This window comes from Poecilia formosa, unplaced genomic scaffold (assembly GCF_000485575.1).
Source record: "Poecilia formosa unplaced genomic scaffold, Poecilia_formosa-5.1.2 Scaffold15, whole genome shotgun sequence".
Classification (NCBI taxonomy): Eukaryota; Metazoa; Chordata; class Actinopteri; order Cyprinodontiformes; family Poeciliidae; genus Poecilia; species Poecilia formosa.
Window position 1 is genome coordinate 2,825,372 of NW_006799954.1, and position 8,834 is coordinate 2,834,205.

Here is an 8,834-nt window from a genome sequence, read left to right on the forward strand (position 1 = left end):
TATATATATGTTTTTTTTTTTAATTTATTTTTTTTTTTTTTGATATCATAATCAATTATTTGCATCTCTATCAGCACTGGAGGTGAAAAAGCATGAGGAGGAGTGAAAAAAATACATTTTGTTCTTTGTTTCCGGTTCCTTTATTTTCCTCTCTGCTCGTTTTCTTCAGGGTCATGGGTGGCAGTATTGTGGCGGAGGGGTGATGAAGACTTTCCCAGCATGCACTGGCAGGAAGGTGGGAAAGTCATTAGGCTCTCAGAGTTGCCGTACAGACGCTTATTCATACCTGCAGGCCATTTAGAGTCCCCAGTCCACCAGAGTGTGGGTGAGAACAAGCCTGCCTGACACAAACCAATCTGGGTTCTTTGTGTTTTCAGGGAAATAAACCACAGAGACACATTTACTTAATAACAACCTGTTCTTTTTAACTGATGCTATTTTTGAGCAAGCACACAAAGCAGCCAACACATGTTTTACAGGTAATTATACTAGAACGCTCGCTTCAAAACGCACCAAAAAAATAAAACCCTGGATTTACTGCTTCGGACAATAGGGCACCTCAACCCCAAAACGGCCCTTTACAGGAATTACCGAGGACGGGTGAGGAAGAGGGAAAGGAGACAATCCTTCAGAGTGCAGCAATAAGAGCTCCTGCAGAGAATAAAGATGAGGAGGCGAGAGGACAAGCGTCCATTAAATAATTGTGTGAAGTTAAACACGCAGGGACAAGTGAGGGATTCCCCCTTCAGCATTCTGAGCCAAATTTACCCTCACTGATTGAGACCTATGGTGGAATCAATCATTTTGTCACCGTTGAAGGCACCACAAACAATTTGTTTATTTTTTTAACCTTTTGTGGACATCAGAACATGTGGAGCAACCTCTCCACTGAAAGCAATGCATCAATTTTACACGTGACATCCTGGCAATTTGACGTATCTGGGTGTTTATTTTTCCTTCTGCTCTCATGTTTGTTACTTACTAAGGAGTTTTCTGGGCTGACAAATTCTCACTCTGCCTACGCTTGTCCTGCAGGTCATTTGACCCTTTTGGTGATTTTTGCATGGATTTGCAAAAAGTGATCTGCAACAAATGAAAAGCATCTCCCAGCTCATCCCACAATGAATGGCTTACCAGGAAGAATCAAATTACGTTTCCACCTCGACAACAACAAATCCTGAGAGGCAAATTATTTTTCGAGGGGTTTATTTAGGGCGTCTCATTCAGCCCACTGAACTTCCCTTTTATTTCGCTGAAGAAATGTATCCTGTCAGCCACTCTCACTGTCTCAGCGGTGGGTCGACGTGAGTCCTGTTCAGCAACAGGTTATTTTCTAATCTTCACACTGCCTGCTGTGCATTTTTGTCTCGGAAAGGGTAAATCTGTTTTGGCTGTGATATGAAGAAGAATTGTGTGTTTAAAAAGATGCAAAAGCTGGTGTTTGCTATTGGAATCTACTGGAGACTAAGAATGGATTTTAACTTGAACATTTAAAAAAAGGTAAAGACACTTTAGCTTTTTTAATTATAATTGTGAGTTTTACAAAAATCCGGCAGCCTCCCTGCTGCCCTGTAATGTTTAGCTCCTCTCCCCTCTTCCAACTTTAACGTCCACTTTACTCTGATTTATCTGTTTGTCAGACACAACTGGCAGACTGAAGTTCAGTTGCTCACTTTTATTAAAATTGTGAATAGCTGCTAAAATGATCTAATGAGAAACAAACTACAGGCAGCTTGTTGTCTTTTGGAGAAGCAAACAGATCCTTTCATTTTGGACTGTGTCTCTCTGTAGCAATTTTTTTTATATCCTCAAGCATCTAAAGAGTTAAAAAAAAAGAAGTCACAAAGTGCATATCTGTCTGTTTGAATGGTTTTATGCAACATGTTCATTAAGAGGACTCTCCACAGCAGTCCAAGCTTTTCATGCATCATCTAAAGCCAAGGCTTTGAAGAGGATCTTGTAGCATATTTCTCTTGATTAATCACTCTGGACAGTCGCCCGCTCCAAAACCTGGAGGCGAGCCTCCTGACTAGCAGCTCCAGGCTGTTGTGGTTCATTGGATTTCTCCTACTTTTCAAACCTGTTTACTTTCCCTGAAGTTCTCAGATCTGAAGGGCAGCCAGAGGCAAAAGGTTAAAAACAAACATTCATATGAAATTTCTTTATGTTCGCTCTCACCTCTCTGGGCTGCTTTTTACTTCTAATAAATGAGACCTGATTGTTGTCTCTTTATCGACAGTTCACATCCTTGGCTGCTGATCATGAAACTCTTTTATGCAGTGACTGCCCTTTTACTAAAACCATTCATTTTCTAATAAGAATCCTTAATACGGATATGTTTACAAATTACTTTTAGTTTGAGGTGCAACTTGTTTTTTTAGTGTCTGAGCCTAATGAAGAAGAATGTTTCACCACCACTGATTGGAGATAAATATTTTTAACTTCTCTACCCTTCTTCAGCTGTGTAGTATTAGCTTGAAGGACAAACAGAAATGCTTTGATCATCAAAATCTTTAGCAGATTAACATGTCAGAGTCAAGTGAATTAGGAAACAAAATAACTTTCTTTTGTTTGAAATTTGGGAGGGTAGAAGAAACTGAAAGAGGCAACCTACCTCCAAAATCAATGACTCTAAATATACGGCCAAGTCAAAGCTCAGAAATAAATATAACAGAATATACAGCAAGGAAAAATAAAGTATGGTAATAAAGTCTTAATCAAATCTGACCTATTTTGCAAAGAAGAATGGAGAAAAATGTTGGTGTCTGGCTTTGTAAGGAGATGAAAGGATGTTCACACAAAGTATTTGGAGTTATTTACATATGCTGAAAGTATAAGAACAAAAATATTTCCCTTCACAATCATGCAGTCGCCTGTGTTGAAAGAAAAAATGATTAAAATAGATAGAAGTTTGAAGTTTTAATGTGACAAAATGTGAAAAAGGTTAAAGACACCTTAGAAATCCTCTTTGAGAGATTCTTTGTTCCCTCAACACATTTCTTTCACTTTCATTATTTTCATATTATACAGCTGGCATGTCATAAGCTGAGTTTTATTACAAACATCATGGCTCTAGGTAAAAACAAAAATCTCAGACTGGTTACTTTTCAGCTTTTACAAGCTTTTTCCCTCCCCATAAACACCTCATATCATCCAAACAGCACTGCAGACTGATCTGTAGTAATTTAATCTTAGCATAATATAAATGCTTACTAATGGTGCATAGTCAGAGTCCCTTAAAACCTGATGGTCTGAAACACTGAGGCCCAACAGAAGTGAAGGGAATCTGTCTCTGCCCACAGCTCATTTATCATGATCATGGCTGCCTATAGGTTTCCTCTCACTCCATAAGGTCTCTGTGTTTCAACACTTTCCCAAACTTTTTAAATTGAGGTCTTGCGTAGGTGATCCCATTACTGCTCTTTACAGTACACGCAAATAAAGTCGCACACTTGCATTTGTAAGCACACAAACGCCCTTTCCAAAAAGAAAGAAAACAATTTTTGATCCAATTAAACATTCCTTCCTTTGCTTGTTGTTGGAAAATAAAATAATTGCAAACCAAAATTTGCTAAGTGAACGGAGACCAAAGTGGAAAAAAGTCAGTATATTAAAGCAGATTCAGTAAAGTGTGAAAGTTTCTCAGTCAGCAGTCTGTGACATTCCAGCGCAGCCTCACAATGTTGATATAGAAATGGTGACAAAACATTTTTCTTCATCTCCCAGTGCAAAGTTTGTCAGAATACACGATGCTGGCATTCTTTCTCTCACTATTATATATCAATGAGACAAATAATATATTACACAGAAAAAAAATAGGCTTTACACTGATGAGGAGAAATGCAGGGTTTTGTCTGAATATAGTTAAAATAATTTTTTTGGATGCAATTTTATGACTTATCCTGATGTTTTCACATTTGCATTAGTGCCTCTTTTGTGATTATTTTTGTATCTTGGATGTTACTTGGATTAATCTTATTTTTGTAATGTCTCCTCAGTGTTGCTCTTGTAACTTTTGATCTTCAATTTTCAAGGAAAACGTTACATTTAAGATTACAATTATACATGAGACCAAACGAATTTTAATATAGAAACATGGGTAAACACATTATAATTTGGTCTGACCTTTGGGAATGTTTTCAACTGCATTGAATTTTCTTTTTCCTTTGAAATGAAATAAATATAATAAAATCATGATATTTGATGCACATAGCATCATTTTACAGCACAATCGATTGAGGTAACTATATTAGGTAACTATGTTATACTAATGCTGTGTATATCAAAAATAACTTAGAAATAATCTGATTACAAATTAGATTTTGTAATTTGGCGCCTTGAATTTGGGCCTCTGTCTCTTTAAGAGGCTCCACACTACCTTCAGCACATCATCATAACAACGTTTCTCCTTTTTGTCGTTTCCAGTCGTTCTTAGGAGCGTTGGACTGAGAAGTAGATTACACATTACGCTCAACAAACTCGTAGCTCCACCAGGTGTTTGGTAATTGCTGCTGCTGCTGCTGCTAGTCTTAAGGAGCTAAGAGGGAACAGTGAGGGTGCTCTGTGAGGCGGACACTCAGCTGGAGACTGCAGCTTCAAGATTCATTAGGGACTAACATTATAGCATGATGTAAAGCTTTATAAAGTTTATTTTACATAGCACTCCCCCTTAAAGTAGAAAAATACTTGTTGAGCTCCAATCAATAGTTTGAGCCTTCGATAAACATTTAAACCATGTTTTCACATCTCAGGTTGGACTTTAACATGATGCACACCGTGTTTGCTCCAAGGCAGATGTTTAAGATTTTTGTTCTGCTGACAAACACCGCATTTATCCAAATCGGCCACAATGAGATTACAGTTTCTTTCTTCTTCTAATGGCTCGACTGTTTCAGTTCTGCCTCCATGAGCTCCAGCAGTGAGGAATCAGAGCGACCAGCAGGGCTGCTCTCATCCTCCGCTACAAAGCAGCATCCTACTACCACCAGCATGGTGATCAGAGCTCAGATCGACAGCTCTTACTGCCTCATCATCAGACCAAACCTTTTCTCTTCCCTCGTGGTCACAGTGAGGAGGCTGGAGACATTTTCAATGACAGGAGTGATGACTAATCACATTATTAGCAAACAGATGAGCTGCTATCTGTGGCAGCTGATGCCTTATTGTATAAAAACATGAAAGTGGATCTAATTGGACACATATGCATATCAGTGCAGAAGCTAATTGGAACTTGCTTGATATAATTCATGAATAAATAAGATAAGTGACAAACTTTGCCTCAGTTATTATGCCTGTCTGGGATACAGACACAGCAGCATCCTAATACATCTGCATAATAAAGGTGAAGAAGATCCCAGGCTGTTTTCTGGTTTCATAATGACAAGGTCGAACATGAGTCAATACATAACAGCTCAGTCAGGAAGAAGATCTATACAATGATAAAAAGAACAGTCTTACGAAAATAGATCTTATATTTTTTTTAGCTTATTTAATTGAGCAAATTTTATTTTTTGCTTGTTGTGTGTGTTTGTGATCTTGTTTCATCAATTCAGTTCACTCTTGTAAACGATATCTTGGATCTCAATGAGACAACCAGTAAAAATAAGTAGAAATGTTTAGAACATTTGAATGTTTTCGGTTTCCCTCTCAGTCGAGGTAAAGCAACGTTTGAGACTGCTTAGAGTCGCCTGTTGCCCTTAAAGTCCTGAGAGGAATATAATTCACACAGGAAATCCATTAATACCGATGGATTTCCTGTATGAATACTTAAAACATTTAAAGCCTGAAATTTATGTTATAAAAGTCTCTATTTAAAGCTAAATCAACCATTTTCTCTACTTTACTTTGAGAGAACAGGTTATGCACACTGCAACTGTTTGTAAATAGATCAGGGAGTTATTGCTCATTTTCAGTGGCTGCAAGTGAAGCAACATTAAAGTTGGAATCTCCCTACTGACTCGTGCATCCATATGGACAAGACTGCAAAAGAAATTAGCAAGTCGGAGAAATAATTCCCTTATTATTCATTATGGTCTCTTTATAAAACACACAAGGACATCCCCGGATAATGTGGCTTCTCTTTAATAGCTTAACTCTGCAGCTCAGTAAATCTATGTTTTACATTTTGTTGGCACAAAGGATAATGGAGTGAAACGGGTGAAATGATTCATACATTGCAAGGCTTCCTCACATCTGTGATTTGATTTATGAGCAGGTTCATAAAAAGCATCCACTTTTACTGCTCCTGACAACCATACAGTGCTTTGTTACTCATTACGTTAACATGTCATTTAGATTAAATGGTTTTCAAGGGTTTCAAAACGTTTTTGGTTTGTGAAAATGTATTTGGAGCCTGTAAATTTCATTTCTAAAACATTAGGAACCAGACTTTGAAGTTAATCTCTATGTTGAGAGCTACAGATCATAACTACACTTAGTCTAAGAAGCCCAGACATGGAATCTAAACATTAAATGCACCAAAAAGATAAAAATATAAAAGTATCTTTGACATAATCACTCTCAAAAGCCTCTTGGTGACTTAATTACAGCTACTGAAATTCTGATGAAACTCTTTTTATTTATTAATTAATGCAGTTTATCTAAGTCATGAATAATATGTAGTGATTACAGCCTTAAATGAAATTACAGACAGATTGTGCTGTGAAATATGATGGCTTGTGTTTTTATAACTTTTTTTTTTTTTTTACCAAATGAATTGAAATAAACTTTAATGAGGTTTGAAAATAGATACAGTTATAAAGGAAGTTTGTGCAGATATAAGAATTTATAAGCATGGTAGATGCTATGAGGTGCTAAAAAGCAAAAGCAAGATGGAGATGATGGATGAATAAAAATACTGGAAGCAGCATATACTTAAACCCTCAATGCTAAATATTGTTGAGGTAGAAAAGCTGCCATTTAGACACCTGTAAAAGGGATATGGATACTTTTCTAAGTCAAAGGGTTAAGAGGACGGAAACATGTGAAAACTCAGCTGTGACCCAGTGTTTTAGATAAAAGCAGCTAACTGGGTCAGACCTGACAGGATGGGTCAGATAAGACGCTCCGGCCAGCTTATCAGTTCTTTCTCTCACACAGGTGTGAACACAGAGAGTACGGTTCCCTCGCTGCATGTTGTTAGTAACATTATCAGTTAATGCAGTTTAAGTCTGGATGATCATAATTAATAATGAAGTGCTGTATCTATTCGGGACATGAATCGGTTACTTCATGTTACGGTTGCATGCACTGCATCACTTACGTATTTATTTAGGACAAAATATTGTGTCTGCTGTGACTTAATTCTTCAAATAAATCATTTGAACAGGAATCAGCTGATTTTTATCTTCCATATTTAAATTAATGAGCAAAATTTACATAGACTTACCACTTTATATTGTTTTATTTTTACAAACTGTCCTTTCAAATCTTTCAGTCATCTACTGACTCTCCATCCTCAAGTGGCATCACTGGAGAATTTAAACAATTAGCTAACCTCATTCAGCACACCTCGCAAAATTCAAACACATGGAGATTAAACTCTGCTCTTTATATATATATATATATATATATATATATATATATGGAGAGTACGGTTCCCTCGCTGCATGTTGTTAGTAACATTATCAGTGTTGATGAAACAAAAGGAACTGAGAAAAGAAACAACAATAATGTTTCTGGGGTGACTGAGTAGCTCTGTGTGAACCCCGGACTGCAATAATATACCTGATAATTTTTGCTACACTGCAAAAGACTGCAGTTGAACTCTTAACCGTTGCATTCTCTCAGCTTTTATACATCATCACAAGAGACTCTGACTTGCATGCAGCAATGCAAATTGCTGCCAATTTGAGGCGTGCCATTTATTCCTGTTGCCCCTGCGCTTTCTCCCCCTTTCACTTCAGACTTATTTCAGGTAGGGGTTAAAATATTCCACTGAGAAATGGGACACTCCTGTGAGAAACTGATATGTTTTCACTAATACGATGTATATGGACTCGCAGTCATTGGCTTATAGCTCATGTGTATTTTGTAAATAAGATTCAGTCCTGCAACATAACTGTAAACTTCTCTTTGCCTGGAAGAACAAAATATTGGACATAATAGCATGCTGTCTTCTAGTTCTTCTGACAACTTACTTTAAACTGAGAAAAACATTTTTATTTTTATTTTGTTTGCTTAGAAGAATTTAAAATATTAAGAAAATTAAGTTTATAGTGACCTAGAAAATGCTTCCAACTCTGCCCGTTTACTGAAGAAAGGTCTGTTGTGGTTCCTGCAAAAATTTCAATTTCTGTGGAAGCAGCTCAGTTTCATGTCATCCAATAAACCAGCAGAGCTGCATAATTTCGTACTTGGCTTATTCTTTTAAAACATGGTGCAAAATCTTATTCAATGCGTCAAAAGTACATGTGTGTTAGGATGCAGGGGACACTCCAGTTCAAAATGTTTACAATTCCCACATTTCTGAACATTAATGTTGCTAAGACAAAATGTCAGTATTTGGGATTCACACATCCATCCATCCATCCATCCATCCATCCATCCATCCATCCATCCATCCATCCATCCATCCATCCATCCATCCATCCATCCATCCATCCATCTCACTAGGACAGTCTGGACATATTCTTGGAATTATGTCAATTTGCTAGTTTTTAGATGGTTCAAACCCCACAAAATTGTATTATTATGAATATTTTAGGCCACATAGCTTTAACTGACCACCTTATGTAAGGAGGAAACTTATACATTCAGAGCACTCTGTAACAGATTTTGGGAATCTTTTTTTTTTTTTTTTTTTTATTTGTTTCTGAGTTCCTTTTATTTTCCAT